This window comes from Lethenteron reissneri, chromosome 23 (assembly GCF_015708825.2).
Source record: "Lethenteron reissneri isolate LAM-NWPU_2019-01 chromosome 23, ASM1570882v1, whole genome shotgun sequence".
NCBI lineage: Eukaryota > Metazoa > Chordata > Hyperoartia > Petromyzontiformes > Petromyzontidae > Lethenteron > Lethenteron reissneri.
The window spans coordinates 13,562,078-13,579,240 of record NC_083801.1 but is presented as its reverse complement, the minus strand read 5'-3'; the positions used below and the strand labels follow the sequence as shown (position 1 = coordinate 13,579,240).

Sequence of the window (17,163 nt, the reverse complement as noted above, 5' to 3'; positions counted from 1 at the left end):
CGGGACCCATCATAAGGGACAACTACATTTAAATGCATTGTCTTGAGTAGTGCATTCATTGCTTAATTTAAGCTAAAAAAGTCTTGGAATTAATTCCGGCAATTCATTTGATATGCAATTTAGTTTTCGCTTTGTTAACGAAAGCCACACAGTCCATGCATCTATATTTTATAAACCTGTCCATAGCATTATATGAATTTAGGGTACATTAATGCAGGATTATGGCTAGGGCATACCTGGTACTCAAGTGGTAGTGCCTTACTGAAGCAGATAATCCCTACTCCATGCCAGCCTAGCAGCATTCATTTTGGAAATGACTTGCTACATTTCCCAGGAGAACTACATTGAACAGGAATGTTCTGGAAAAACCAGGACATGTGGCAACTCGCCACTCGAGCCAGGGATATGCTTACCGGTACTTGGTGTGACTGGTGTACTCTGCCCCCAAACTGCTTGGCTACTCCTCGCCATTGCGACAGTTTTCTCAGTTTTGGCTGCTTTTCATTTCTGAGATTTACGGTGTGTGCAGTGGAAGACAGCCATGGCGTCCATCAAGGTCGCTTGTTCTAGGATGCTGGGACACCGGTTTTGAGGTTTTGTTAATGACAAATACGTCTTTAATTTTAAGGTCAAGCACACCATTATTGCACCCCGGTGATGCCACTGTGCTCCCGATTTCACAAGTTCCGATACATCCTTCACACAGTGAGATCATTATTAGACGAGTATGACAGAGTGCAACACTTTTTTTTTCTTACCCCCCCCCACCCCCAATTTTATCCCAATGGTGCTATCAGCAGTACGACCATTTGTTAGCGAATGGCCTACGGAGGTGGATATCACAGAGCGACCTCTGACATCCCTTTAAGTGACCTGTGACCCATACAGTAAAAAGAAGCATTTTTCCACCCGACTCTGGAAGTGCGAGTGAGGTTTTAAACAGATATTTTAATTCTCAGAGCTGCTATTTAGCCAATGAATTGCTCAAGAAAATTTAATGTGATTGGGTGTTGTTATGCAGTCATTGATGACCAGGCTGAGACCATCAACTCACTACATTTGGGAACTCGATTTTATCACAGGCAGCTGCCTGGATTAGAACTCATTTTAAAGGGTTTTATTGGACTTAAAGAAACTTTTAAGTTATAACAAACAGCTCAGGACACAAAAAAAAGATTTGATCGTTAGCTTTTCAGGCTGCATCTCGCTTTATGAAAAAGATTTCAGCCATGTTGAATAAAAATAAGTATTCATGATAAGAATGTAATATATTTGGCAATCAGGAAGGCACTAGGTTTCATAGATGAGCATATTTCATCAGTATGAGTCAATGTTGCTATGCTAATTTATAAAATTTTCGTGTAATTATCAAATTTGGAAACTTTGGACCATCACGACAGCACACAACGGCCGATTATTTTTCTAACATCACGTGATCGTTAACGTCCACTGTTAACCAGACGGTTTGTATTTACGATTCATAAACACACAAGATTAATCAGGGCGGCCACTGGGCTCAACCACGAACCTCTGCGATAAGCGGGAAACGACGAGCCAGCGTTCCAGAGGGCGAGCGGAAGAGTGACGGATAAGCTCTCAAACCAATCTTCTAGTTCGGTACTCGAACATCAAACCGCTGCAACAAACGGCGAATGCGTGACCGCTCGAGAAGGCAAGCGGAGGGAGCGACTGAGCAGCTCTCAAAATCAACCGAGTGGGCTCCTCTCTCCATCCTCTCGCGGTCACAGGAAACTCAATTCTCCACATCCCATGTGACCCCCACCCCTGCACCGCGCAGCTGCACTATTTCACTTCCTCCTGATAAGCCCCACTGCTGCAAAAAGGTTTCCGCTGATTTGATGCTGCCCTCCATAATAATGTCCCCAAAACGCTGACGCACGCACAGGAAGTACACACAGAATACATACACAGAGTACACACACAGAATACACACACAGAATACACATAGTACACACACGCACACAGAGTACACACGTACAGAGTACACACGTACACAGTACACAGAGTACACACACACGTACACAGAGTACACACACACAGAGTACACAGAGTACACACACACAGAGTACACACACAGAGTACACAAAGTACACACACAGAGTACACACACACACAGAGTACACACACACAGAGTACACACAGAGTATATACACACAGTACACAAAGAGTACACAGAGTACACACACAGAGTACACGTTCCCCTTCCTCCATGCACGCGTGTGTGCGTGAAACGCCACCCTGAGCACCACTGATGTAAGCACGCCGGACTGTACCGCTCTGGGCAGGGAGGGGGTGAAGGGTGCAGAGAAGAAGCAGAGCGAGGAAGAGGATGGCCATAGGGGAGGAGAGTAGCAGGAGGAGGAGGAGGGCGGACGTGAGAGAGGGAGCAGAGTGGATGGGGCGAGCGCCTCGAGGAGAACAATGGGAGGGAGGGAGGCGAGTAGGAGCGGGGGAAGGATATTGGAAGTATATTGGGAGTAAGGAAGGGTAAAAGTGGGAGGAGAAGGGCTGAAGCAGCATAGTATGAGATGTGCGGAGAGAGGGAGAGGCAAGCGAGGAGGAGGGGGGAGCAGGAAGGAGGAGGGGGGATGGGAGTATGAACGAGAGAGTGGATGGGGCTGGGGAGAGAATTGAAGGAGCAGCGTGGAGCGAGGGTGGCCGGGTGGTTGGTGGTGGTAGAGAGAGAAGCGTGGGGAGTGTGCGAGGGGAGGGAGGAGGGAGCTGCTGGCTGACAGCAACACAACGGATTCCTCCTCTCGCCATTTTACCCATCCCCCCCCCTCTCCGTGTCCACTCGCCGTCACCTCGCACGGCACTATGGAGCCCTCCGCACTTTGTAGCTGCCACTCGCAGATGAAGCAACTCCTCCTCCTCCTCCCACCTCCGCTCAGAGTGAACTCTCCCGTGCTTTGTCGTCCATACTTCGCCCTCCCCGCCCCCCGATACGAGCGCAGTAAAAAATAAAAACTCTGGTTTGTGCGACGTCTTTGGTTCGGCACAACAACGTCCGACGTTTCGCACCGCGTGCCGACAGCTTCTTGCTGAATTGGATCGCCGAAGAAAAACTCTCCCCCGCCGCACGTGGCACCGATGCACCTCGTGATGTTATGTTGAACATCTTTCGCACCGTACGTAGCCCAACCCGGCGGCTGCATTCGATTCGTGAAGCTTCCCCCCCTCCTCCCCCCCGTCGCGCGCGATCGCGAAACGTCGAACACCACGCGGGCGCCAGCAAGCCCCCCGCACGACACCGGCAGGGCTCTACCTGGGCACGGCCCGCGCGGTCAACCCCGACGTGGTGGAAACACGGCCGCGATATATTGAACCTCGTGGTGGTACCCCCCGGGGGGTACTACCATAGTACCCCGGGGGTTCCATAGTACCCCGGCTCTCGCACAATGTCCGTGATGCAGTCACTTTTCGTCTGTGTTGATGGTCGGCGATGCGTCAATCGACTCATCTCGACGAGCTATACACGATGCACTATTCAACGTTGAATTTTTCGATAACGGATTTTTTTTATGCTATAATGTTTGGCGTTTCGACATCTCGGAGTAGCACCCCTGGAAAAAAAAATAGCGTCCCGAGCTTCTCTCTCACTGCACCCCCCGAGCGATGGTGGTGGTGCAGAGGGCGGAGACAACATTTGAATTTTCAAACAATCTCATTTGCGTCCTCGGCTCTGCGTCGAAACAGCCAAGGCCACCACCCCCCCCGTGTTCCCCGTGTGCGTGTTGCTGCTGATGCTGCCTGCACAGCGCTCTCTATCGCCGAAGTGTTTTCGGGATGTTTCCACAGCGCGTTGTTGTTTCTTTGGGGGGGTAGGGGCAATGCTGTCCGACGTTTCACTCGACGTCTTAAGGAGGCTTCGTCGAGGGACTGACCCGACTTAGCACGTGCACATGGTCGGGCTTGTCGAACGAAACGCGTCACAAAGGAGGGTTGTTAAAACAAAATCGGTGTATTTGCATAACCTGTAAGTGGAAGGGAAAAAAACTGGTACAAAACGGTTACCGGTTTGACGCACGAACAAATGTCTCGTGATAAACATAGCACGTCTAGAAATTGTTAAACTGCTTTCGTTGTTGCAACGATGAGCATTGGGTGCACTCGTTACTTAAAGTTCCACAGTGAAGCGTTTTACCCATCGTTATTGACTTCTGGAAACGGCAGTCGATTCCGACGGGAGAAAAAAAATGTGGTTACCGGCTTTCGAAGCCTGCCGCTTCTTAAGAACGCTGGAACTAAAATCCGACAACACGCGTCCGAGAGCCAACAGCCTCGTAGGCAAGAGCAACTTTCGCGCATCGTAAACACAGTCCGGTTCCAAATGTTAGGAGAGGTGGGGGGGGGGTGCGTTTGATGACAGCAACGTGAAAGTTTTCGAAGATAAAACATGCGGTGTTGATACGTGGGTGGAGCGGTGGCATCGTGGTTAGCGCGTAGCATTATACACACGGGTCACTTGGCTTCTATTCCAGGTGACGGCAAATATTGGTGACGAGTGATGTCTGAACCCCCCCCCCCCCCCACCACGAGCCTCCTCATCAACCTTCATTATTCGCTGGAGTATGATCAAACAACCCCCATGAATGAGAGTAGCAGGGGGTCGGCTTGTTTGCAGCAGTGGAATGACAAAAAGGGCTGTCATCAAATTTGATTATGATTCCTACTTTAATGCACGTGCTATATCCCGTGTGTTGTTTTTCTATTACTTTTCCGAGCGATTCACGCGATAACTGCGGCTTTGTCAGGCCACAGGCTTTACAATAAATAGGTATATACATATTTCACGTTCATGTAAAACGGCCAGTGCAGATATTAGCAAAACCACTCGGTATAAAGTAGTTTGTTTAAAGGCAACGTTGAGTGTTCGGGATGCTGGTGACTCGAACAAAATCAAGTTGAAAACATAAAAAGGAAGCTTCCTGAATCTTGACCACAGCATTCGCCCCATTATCTCAGGGATTTATTTTTTCCGGATCTGGAAACAATGCAGCGCTGTCTGCTATTATACAGCAAGCTTAACCCCCCCCCCCCCCTCTGCCATTCCCGATTCTGTGCACTAAGCGACTGCAACAGATACACAGGGCGAGATCTGAGGCTGGAGAAGGGGGCATCTAATTTTCTATCGATTCATGGATTTTTTTAAACTATTATCATGCTCACTATACCCGCACGGAGTTGTGAATCTGCGAATCGACTACTTACGATGTTCTTTCCTTAATGTATCCTTGTGATGTGCGAATGGCTACGTTTAAGCTAGTTGAGTGAACGAAAATCATCTGAACTGGTCAGTAAAAAATGAGAAAGTTTAAACGAGGTGGCGAAATGAGATTAATAATGTCGATGGTGAATCCCACGTGGAAATAGAGATTATATTTTGAGTTTCCCCAACGACTGTTATTTCGCGTTATCTGATTTATCAGTGCCTTAAGTAATCGGATATCTCTGCTCTGGCCTTTCCCTTCGAGGTCTTGGCCGATTGTGATGCAGACTGCAAGCGGAGAGCACAATGTGTGGTCTGTGAAGTTCACGGCCAAGCCATTCTTGCTACCTCGGTAAACAAGAAATACTGTATTCTTAACAACATAGTGGGAGCTCTATGCATACAAGTGGCGATATGTTAACTACCTCGCCTGTTATAGAGGAGGTTGTGGGTTCGGTCCCAACCATGATGCCTCTCTCTCTCTCTCCCCGTGCTCGCATGGATTTTTCTCCGGGTCCTCCGATTTTCCCCTCCACATTTAGAAACATGCGTTTAGAGTACATTATTTGGTTACTATAAATTTCCACATGATAAACCACTTCGTTGAGCTTTCATTTGTGGCCCAGGTCGCTTCTGAAAAATAACTATATAGCTCAGTGGGCCTTACCTGGTAAAAAAAATTGTTTCGTTTTAGCTTAAATATCCGAAAACATCACTGCATATTTGTGTTTTCTTTACTTGTTCAGTAGGCATCTATTTTTGAAGGGGTGAATTGAGACGTGGACAAAGGAGAGCCGTGTTAAAAAACCATGTGGTAGAGACAGCTAAAACTAAGACAACATAGAGCCTTTTCAAAACACGGACACACGACCATTCCTGGTGGCATTCCAAGTACAGCAGTCTATGCACACTGCTGTACTCTTTGTGTGCATAGACACACATTTGTAAAAAAAGTGACATTCAACAGAAAGCGATTCGTATTCTGACAATGGCAAGCTTGACAGGTGAAACTGGTTTATCAGGAATTCCTCCCTCCCTATATTTGCTGCGATATTTATATTTTTGTAAATGCCTCACAGATACACTCAACAACCAGGTATGAAGGGGAGGAAAATGTACGTGTGAATGTGTGTTCAGACCAGTTATTAATGCGTCTGCTCGCCCAAGGTATCCTTACACAGTCTGATGCCCAACACACACGGTGGCATTTTTTCATTTAAAAATTACGTATTTAAATAAACACATTTATTGACCATAGCTGAACTAAGTGCCAATCAAGTCAAAGCAACTCATAAAGCAACGCTTAATCAAGCATGTCTTCTGCATGCCCTTATCCGCAGTCACCGTACACACATCATATAAATGCCTTAACGATACTACTTAGGCTTTTACGGCTATAAAATAATCATGAGCCATCATCAATCCAGTGGCGGATGGAGGCCGCCGCAAGCCGCTGCCACCATCTCTTACGCTCCCGCATTGTAATAATGCACCTAGCGCCCGAATATGAACGGATTTCATCGCTCCATCTCCTCGGAGGATAGCCTCCCTTGGGCGCGTTCCATTCCTTGGCTGAGCTTGTACTGTATATCTCTCCGGTGTTCAAGTTGTACCATGCGTTGTCCGGCCAAAATCTCCGGTTCCATGCCGAACAGCACATACAGTATCACAACCATCAGAGCACACGGGAGAGCCAAGACCTCAGCTGTTGCTGAAGACAACTTGAAGCTGAATGGAGTGGCGATTTTACACACGTTTTGTCCTTCACAAACACACACACACGGCCCATATAAGCCAAACCTGGTGGAGACCCAGGAGTTTAACTTTCAGGTTGCAAGTAGGTGGCCTCTCTAGCTGCTCTAAATTTTACAAAGCACACGTGAAGGGAGTGCACGGTCCCTGTGCATTTCCTTGCATCTACCGTGTATCTGTTGTGGCTGTTAAACGCTGATCAAAGAGCAAGGGGATCAACTCCCCGAGCGCTAAGCCTCTTTGAGACGTGCAATCCGTAACCTTTTAATGTGGCTTTTTGGGGAGAAAAAAACCCACTCAAGAATTGCGCAGCACAACAAAGCCACCAATAATAATAATACTCAACTTAAAGCGACCCCCTTCCAGCGCTCTATCAATGATTCGTAAACTCGTTGTTTATTCGCTATTAAACTGATTTTAAATACTAACCCATTGGCTTTAAACGAGCACCTTTACGTAAAAAAGACGCATTAAGAACCACGGCTCCCTCCGACGCATCCAACCACCAAGTCGTTCAAATTTGCAAGCTAGAGGGGTAGTAGGGGGGGTTAGGTTTGGCTTCGGCAAAGGCGCCGCACTTTACAAATCGGCTGTTTGTTTAAACGCAGCTCGGTCAGTCTCGCCAGCCACGTGGTGGGGGGGGGTCTCTGCAAGGTCAGGATGGCTGGTCACTCGAGTCGCGCGACCTGCTCCGGTTCAATCCCGGGTCAGCGGTGAGCGCCACATCTCAACCCACCAATGGGGGCTTAACGAGCGCACGGCAGCAAACGCCCCCGGCAGTCCAACGACGGTCTGATGGAGGCGAGCCAACAGCACGAGTATCCCCAACCCCCCACGACCACTACCACCACCACCCCCCACGGGAATGGTTCCCGCTAAACCCTTCCCAAGCCATTTCTTCCCAAATGTGTTTACGCTGTACCACGAGCCGACCATTTCCCTCTTCTCTCCCCCGCCACTTTTTTTTGTAACATGCAGAGGAGGAGGAGGAGGTGTGGTCGTAAAGGGATCGGGGCTGAACCTGAACTAACCTCCATTTTAAAAGCCGTCTCCCATTCCGACGACGGACAATTTGCGGGGGCCCTTTCGCCACTCGCTGCGAGGGTTGCGTCTTTGATCACAAAAGGAAAAGGGTTAAAGGTGCATCCTCTGCAATGACGTTCTCACTCCACCGCTGGAGAAAGGGCTTCCACTGCGGAGAGCTCTGAAGAGCTAGATTGAACTCTACAGAGCACCTCTTCTATAGGGCATTTGGCCTACTCTTCCACGCTGGACAGATAATCTTAGAAGAGGTCGTGAATCATTGCAAAGCGTCAGATAATCTTAGAAGAGGTCGTGAATCATGGCAAAGCGTCATGTAAAAGACGCGCGATCGCGAGCTTACGTATTACTTCATGCAGCATGGCAAGAATCGTGTACAGCAGACACACTGCAAACGTTCTCACCGTTGTACTAAAGCAGCTCTCATATACTGTCGGATTGCACCGCATATTTGTTCGGCATGATGGCTGACGTTTCGCTCCGCATGCTTGCGAGCGTCTTCAACCAAACTTAAGTCAGTACTGGGAACAAAACATCAGACGCATGCCAGACAACAAGCGGTCGATCCAGAAAAACACATTGGATAATTTATACAGCACAGTAATCACCCCATTTATATACGAGTTACAATCATTTTACTTAAAAGATATATGTATATAATCCACCTACCTACCTCCACACACATATAGGTGTGTCGTTTTTTTACATTGCTACATTTTCCGAATGAGGAGGGCCCTTCACACCCATCACACCCAAAACAGAAAGGCATCGTGAGCGCGGATAATAATACGAGGTTATTTTAAAGGCTATTTGTATGTATGACGATGCAGTGAATTCAACATTTGCGTGTGTGGATGTTTGTGCGTCCGTGTTGATGCGTGCCTGTGTGTACTCGTGTTAGTGGGTTTTTCATGTTCGTGGGTTTTTGGACTTGTCCCAGTGGTCTCTAAAAGGCGAAACTTCATGCGTGTTTTTGCATTCCTGAGTATGTAAGTTGGCATGCATCTGTCTATGTGATAAACATAACGACTGGGAAGACAAAGGCGTCCAGGAAAAGTTTCTGGCTACACCACCCCCTCGCGCGCAGCTCCGGTCTGCATCGGTGCTCGATAACACACAACTCGCTCCAAAGGTCTGAAAAGTCTACACGTGCGGATCTTTGTAGGGTTTGATCAGACTGGGCAAGTGCTGCTGTTAGCGAGCACCAACAGACTGCTTCAGGCTAAATATGGGGATCTTTGTGTTTGTTTTGTGCTATTCCAGGAGCATGGAGGGTGCATCCCACAACATGTGATCGTGGCCTATGAGCTGAACTCCCTGTGTTAACGGTGCACACGTGCAGTCTCTGAAAGAGGAAGAGCTGAATTATGAGTCTCCAGGACCAATTCCACCTGGAGAAAGTAAAAATAATTGGAGGGACATGGAGAGAATCCTCACATGACCTTTAAAATACGAAAAAAAATGTACATTTTTGCATACAGGGTGAGTTGTAGTGGGTGTTTGACGTGTTCACAAAAAAAACAATCCCCCACCCCCCCCCCCGGACGGTCCCCATGCTAACACAAGGCAGCTGTGATCAGTCAAGTCCATCACAACACCGCGTGCGCGCTCACGTGCACACACCACACAGCCCCAGACCACACACACACACCTGCACACACCTTAAACCATCAGTTACACACGTGCCCGCACACACCTCAAAGAATAAGATACCCACACGACGCACACCTGCACACACCTTAAAACACCAGCTCCGAACACACGGACACTGACATGCATACACTCTGCAGCACCAGATACACGCAAACTCACTCCATACACCGCAGTAGCTATATGCACATGTAAACACACAACCCTACCAACATCAGGACACACTCTAAACAGCACACCCCTTACTGCACCAGCTACGTACACTTGCTGCACACACAAAGATAAAAACAACAACAACCACCATTTGCCACTAATTGACAGTGATGTCACCAAAGCCCTTGTTCCAGGCTTGGTGTTACCAGTAGACACACACACACTGCACACCATCCTAAACCATCTCCACACTAATACATTCACTTCCACCTATACTGACTGCACTATCCTTCACTGGTCCTTACACGTACATCTCGCTCTACTTTGTATTGACATTCCGTATGAAATTCAACATTTTATATATATTTAAAACTGTTAACAAAAGTTGGCCTCGAGAAGTGACATCACTAGAAGAGATGATGTCATGCCGAACAACGGAGTTTCATCTTCTTGGTTCTTTCGGTAAAGTCACGTAGAAGGGAAATAATAAAATAATAAAAATAAAACATAATAAAATAATTCTCACGACGTTTCGGCCTCAACACAAGCAGCCGTCCTCAGGTGAAGACCAGGTTGTTGCAGCTAAGCTATAAGATAAATCAGCCCTCGTACAGGTGTGAGATGGATCATTACACCGTAAAATCGTGAGAAACAGCAGCAGCTTGGGAAGGCCCGCATACAGCAATGGATTGATCATGGTTGATGATTTAACTTTTTTAATTGCAGCTGAGGGTACACAAAAATTTACATTTTTTTACGCTGCAAGTGTCAAACTATCGGCCTCGGAAGAAAGAGTTTGCAGGGCAAGTTCACGGTAATAGCCTCTGGTCACCACAGCCGACAGTGTTATTATTATTATTGTCATGCAGTTCAGACAAAAAAAGATGTGAACAGGTTCACGCCTCTGTTCTCACGACCACAAGCAGGTGGGGCCAGGCGCAATATATGTTGGCATCAAACAAAGTCAACAAAGTATTTACAATCGGGGCTCAATTTCTCACCGATTTTTGTCGGCAGTAGACACGTGTGTCTAGTAGCCACAGTGAGAGGGATATTGGAAGCGGCGTAACCGGGTACAAAGAGGTAAAGGTGCAGCGCTGCAATTGTTTTCTCAAGCCCGCGACTGGCATCAGAGCCTCCACATTAGAGAGAGATAGCTCTATTAGAGCCGCTCTCTGGAGGGTATTTTGTCCCACTCGTCAATGCTGGTCAGACGTCTTCAAAGAGCTGCGAGTACCCACACTTTACCCCCCCCCCCATCACGTGAACTGCTGATCGGCTAGCAGTGATGTACCCATTTATAGTGCCGCCTGTACAGAGGCGGGTGCATAAATATTTTCTGGTTCGCCCCTGACCTCGACAGACCTGGATGAAACCAAGCCCTGTTTACAATGGCAGCAAGCTAGAACGACAAGAAACGGTCGCCGCGTGCGTACGTGCGTACGTACGGGAAGCCACACGCGTTCCTCTATGCAGCGTGTTCTGTTACATGGCACGTGAGCGGATTCCACGTCCGCACCATGGCTGGGAAGAATGCGAGCTTCCGCCGGCACGAGGGGGGGAATCCGAGAAGGTTAAACGGAGGAGTCAAAGGACGATGTGTTGACCGGTCCCTGCTCTCCAAAACAAATGGTGCAACATCAAAAGGCGGCGCTCGTTACAGCTGATACACCCTGATGTCATCTGCATCCCTCCAGTCGAGCTGATACTTGTAGAAGAGACCATGGCCCATCGTTTGTGTTTTTTTTACCACAACCAAAATAATGACCCAATGTACACAGAGAGCCGATTTGTAATTGTGTAACGCTAACAAATTATACGTGGTTTTGGCTTGCTCACCATTAAACATTTGTACAGTATTCATTTTAGTTTGCAATCATTTTGCGATCTGGTAGATGGATTTTGTGTGAAGCATTTCGAAATGAGCGTATTAAACAGTGGGAACATATTAATTGTCGAGCGCGGTTATCTTGCTCCTGACCAGCAGCTCATGCACGGCGCGTTGCTGGCACACGGCTCACTCGATGTACACCGTGTTCCGCGTGCAGCACGGCTCGCCCCGCCATACCGTGTCCACCGTGAGTCGGGGGAAGGCAATCCTGGATTTCAATCTGAGTTTCAATCACGCATGATTAAATCAGGTTTTTGAATGCGGTGGGGGAGCCGATGGTCTCCGCTGAGTCACCAATAACAGGACAAAAACTACATCAAGTTCAATTTGGGTTGTCACTATATTTGGCTGATTCCAGTTGTGAGGAGAAGAAAAACGTTGCTCTTGTTGAGATATATGGCGTATTACCAAAAAAAGTGTCTCTTGTGTGCATAGAGGCTTCTGAAGTGGCTTTCAAAAGCAGTTATGTAACATCATCTTCCCCAGGGTATTTCTCCGAAGCAGGGTGGTGCACTTCCAAATGATTGTGAATGGGCATGCAGCAGACGCGACACAAACAGCCGCCACCCAAACCCACATCGCCACTGCCACCAGTGTGACATCACTTGTTGTTCTGAAAGGGCCTCCAATAGAGGTGGGTCGCGAGAGCTCCCTCTAGAGGGTAATGTACTGTAGTTTAGTTTAGACACTTCGTGTAAAAAAAACTCAAGCTTTTTAACTTGCGTATATGTTACCACTTACTTACAAATATCACTGGCTTAACGAGATGCTAAACCTCATAACATTACATTGTTCAGCCCTTGGAATTGGGTGGCGAGGAACGAAACGAAGTAAGCCGGTTTAAGTACGTTGGGTCAATAATACGTAGTGACAGTGGATTGGAAGCAGATGTAAGGAATGGGATTGATAGTGGCCTGTGTAAGTGATAAGTGATGCCTGTGAGATTGAAAAGTAAGATCTACAAGTACGTATTTAGACCAGGCATGACATATGGGTCTGAATGCTGGCACAGCAAAGAAAGAACAGATGTTACACACAGAGGAAATCAGAATGTTTAAAATGGTCCTTGTGAAAAAGAATTCGAAATGAGAAGATTAGAGACGCAATGAAGGGAGCAGCAAATCAATCACAACGACGAGAGAAGCGCAGCCGAGGTGGTGGTGGTGACAGATCCGAGGGACAGGTCCTGAAAATGTGGGACGGAGAGTTCTGCAGATGGACGTGCATGGCAAGAGACGAATAGAAAGAGCAAAGATGAGATGAAGAGACAAAATCGAGTAGGAGGAGGAGGAGGATGTGGTGATCATTGGTCTGTGGCAGGAGAAGAATGAGAAGCGGAGCTGCCGACCCCATATAGATGGGACAATGCAAAGAAGAAGCTATGTTCCCCCTGACTTAAAAATGCAAAACTACATTATGGCAGTGGATTGAAATGGCTTCTTGCAGGGCGGTGCTTAATAGAGCCATTCAAACAAGAGAGGAACGACGCTTGCGCTTGACAGACACGAGTACGTGACTTTGTAAAGTTAAATTGAATTTGTCTTGTGAAGCAATATCAGCCCTGGCACGATTCCCAAAGCCCCCTTGCCAATTCGAAGACTTCTGCAGAATTAAACTACAGGCTTTTAATTCACTAGCAAACATGAAGAATTATACATACACATTTGCATCGACATACACAGGTACAGTACATTACACACGAAGACAAAGATCCCCCTCTACATATGAAGAATGTTGGGGCAAGTGATGTTAAGGAGCACCTATTGAGGGCAGTAAAATGGAGGGAGTTGTATAGATAGCACCGCACCTGACCACCTTTGTGTACCCTGTACGAATGTTTACACCAGGTACTCATTTTAGACTAAGCAAACCTATGGGAGGTGCAGGACAAGTTCGGATACCACTTTCCAACTTGTGTTAGTCTTGGCCAAGCATGGAATTCCAGTTGCCGTGTTTACAGTGCAGTGCACTAACCACCGTATTACCACACTCCACACACGGCATGCATACCAGCGTGCACACACACACACACGAGCGTGACAAAAACAAAGATCCCCCGTATAGACCGAACAAACTGTTGGGGCAAACGCTGTTAGCGAGCACCTACGAAAGCTGGCAAGGCACACGAGGGGTGGGTGGTCAGGACCACACCCGACCTGCCTTTATCCCCCGAGTGGCAATGTTTTACACAGCGCACCAAGTACTCATTTGAGGCTAAGTCTACCCATATATATACACAAACACACGAGCGTATATACATATACACAGGCATGCTGTGTGTGACCACGCGATGATACTAAGAGCTCCCTAAAGCCACTGAACTCTGTGACATTTTGCCACACCCAACCACACAGCATGTGGATCTACCGTGGCACCACATTCATGGCAGGCACTGAGCGATTGCAAAATCCAAACACAGTTCTTATTATAGTGTTTCCATACGATGTCATGTACCATTCAGAAGAAAATGGCCGGCAGACAAAAGTAACGAAACTTGCCACTGGCTTTGAACTCTTCATTGTTTTGACATCTGTCTTCGTGGCTGGGGCTTACTGCTGCCCACGCTTTTCTGTCCTAAAAAGGCAACTCCCCCCCCCCCAACTCCGTTCCGCCAATGGTACATTCTTAAACATCACGCATAAGGCCAATAAACAACAAGTTCCTCGCGTTTAGTGATACCCGTCATGCTAAAGCGTGCACTCGGTTGCAAGTCGCAGAGATGTGTAAAAAGAAGTAGTACCGAACATAATTTTAAATTCGACACGCATACCTTCATAAAGATTTCTTTTCTGTTACATCATTTCAAAAAGATACCGTGTTTTCGCCTAAATAACACGCCTTCGAGTTTTGCGCTCTCATAAAAAGAAAACCCACACACGCGTGCGTAAACATCGAACGATCGTAATGTTTTGTTGCTGTTCAGGGGCACAGGACTTTGCGGCAGCTCGTACACAACAACGGCTGGCCCCAGATGGGTGCCCCCAATGAGAGCCCCATTAATCTGGATCGAGCAAAGTGAGGGGAGGTGGGGAGCAAGCCCCACCTCACGTCCTTTCTGAACGTGACCACAGCAGAGCCCATCACCCACATAGCGCCGGCCATGCTAGGAGGAAAGATGGGAGGTAGGCTGCGAGGGGGGGGGGAATGCAAAGGAAGAATAGTGGGGAACAGCAATGATGCTTCTTCTGCTGTACGGGTGTCAGTCGAAGGCATCGGTCACATTGAGCAAGAATGTGTCCCGGGTTGGCTGGTAGACTCGAGCGGGGCTCGGGAGAGAAGGGTCCACAGAGGTGACCTGCCATTGACCTTATAACTATCGTTGCCAAATGTCTAGGCAGGCGAGTTGGAGCGATGACGAGAGGCACAGTGGATGTGGTGTGCCGGGTACGGCAAAACGTTCGAGGTTACACAGACCTCGCTGAAATGAAGACCTTGGCTCATCTATTATTCTGCCTGTATCTAAACTCTGATGCTCAGCATTTGCCGTGTGCGCAGCAGATATTGTTTAAGTGTGACTGCACATATATAGCATCCTCGGTGTGACATTAAAACTGCATCCTTGTGGTAGTGCAATCTAAATAATAAATAAAACTCTGCTGAGGATGGCAAAGGAGAAGCCACCTTCAACCACGCTTGCCTCGTCATGACACCTCAAACCCTCATAGTGAGGAGTGCGGTGGGTTGCGAGGTAAAGGCAGAAGGAGATCAGGTGGGATATGAGGAAGCTTGAGCCACGGACCTGCCTGCGGGCATGGAGCAGGGAGCTTGAGCACGAATGCGTCCACTGAATTGTGCACCGCTTAGAAAAGTACGGGCCCATGTTTGAACTCGTTTTTAGTAATGAGCCCGATGTGAAAAAAAATGTTTCCAAACGCAGTAGCGATTAAATACATTAACGTTTGCGCTTGATTACTGCAAACATTCATCGTTAAGAATACAATTATTAATAATGCAGTGCCTGTGGTGTAAATGTTATTTATAGACTAAACACAGTACAGTGTATGTGATATAATTACAGAGAGACCATAAAGAATTCAGGAGAAATCAAAATGGATGCATTTTTAATCAGCTGCTTCTCTTTTCAAAGATAATGACGATAACACCCCCGTCCCCCCCCACGCACAAATTCTAATCCATGTATTTACAAAAAAAGGCAACTTTACCGAGACTTACTTCTCACCCAAATAGCTACAGAAAACATTACAAACGACCAGTGGCGTTGTTATAGTTGGAATGGGCCCCGTGGTGCAAGGAATTGAATGGGGCCCCCTGTCCAATTTCCATCGTAGCCAGACAACTGCGCTCCGACGCCTCTCCGTGGGCCCTGGTGCCACCGAACGCGACGTCACCTTATTGACGTGAACGACAATCGTGCGTGGCATTTTCGTCAATGGCGGTGTAGCGATTGGTAAATCTCGTGATTCAATAAATTGTCGAACGTATGATTCGAGCATCACTTATTTTGTTAAAACTAAATGATTTTTTTTATTTTATCAGGTAAGGCCCACTGAGCTATATAGCTCTTTTTCAGAAGCGACCTGGCCACAAATGATAGCTCAACGAAGTGGCTTATCACGTGGAAATTTATAGCAGCCAAATACTCTAAACGCGTGTTGATTCTATATGTGGAGGGAAAACCCGGAACACCCGGAGAAAAATCCACGTGACTCCAAGGAGAGAGATACATGCAAACTTCAAATATACAACAGGCGTCAGAGTTGGGATAGAACCCACGACCTCCTACATATCAGGCGAGGGTGATAACATCTAAATGATAACATCTTAATGTAGCGGCCTCTCGTGGCTGCAGTGGAATCAATTGAATCTGTGACATTCAACATATAGAAATTACCGTAAATAATGAACCGATTTTTACAAAAGCCACTCGTGAGAATTGAGATGAAAAATCTATACAGTATTTATGACCCGATGCATTTCGCACCCTTGGTAATTATATTGATTAAAAAATCACTTGCATAGAAAAATAAAAAAAGTTATGCATTCTATATTAACTGTGCTGTTACCAGCATACCACTACCATAAATATATACGCTAATAGGTCCTTTATTATGACATGTCACTTTACATAATGCAACACAAATAAATGGCTTGTACATCAAAACCCACGCCGATTCAGCACAGCCAGAACGCATCTAGACTGCACGGTTCATGATGGGAGAGATAGGTTCGACCATCGTTGAAATATTAATATCGTTGTGTAATGGAACACACAAGTTTGGGTATAAACCCAGGGTTTGGGTAAATTGTTTCTCGTCATACTGTGCAGGAACAGACACACACGTGCATGCACACACACAAACAAGCATTCACACAAAGATATGCCACACGGAATACATTGACTGTGGGGGCAAGTGCAGTTTGCGACCAATTATTACACTGGTCAACACACTTTTTCTGGCATAAGGTATTCCAACGGTTTTAAGGT

The 17,163-nt window shown here is 47.1% G+C and overlaps 1 protein-coding gene across 3 annotated transcripts in view; it reads right to left on the bottom strand.

The window, feature by feature from the left end:
* CTDSP1 (CTD small phosphatase 1) overlaps positions 1–17,163 on the bottom strand; it is a 53,951-nt gene that overhangs the window by 23,115 nt on the left and 13,673 nt on the right. The gene's annotated exons all lie outside the window — the stretch shown is intronic.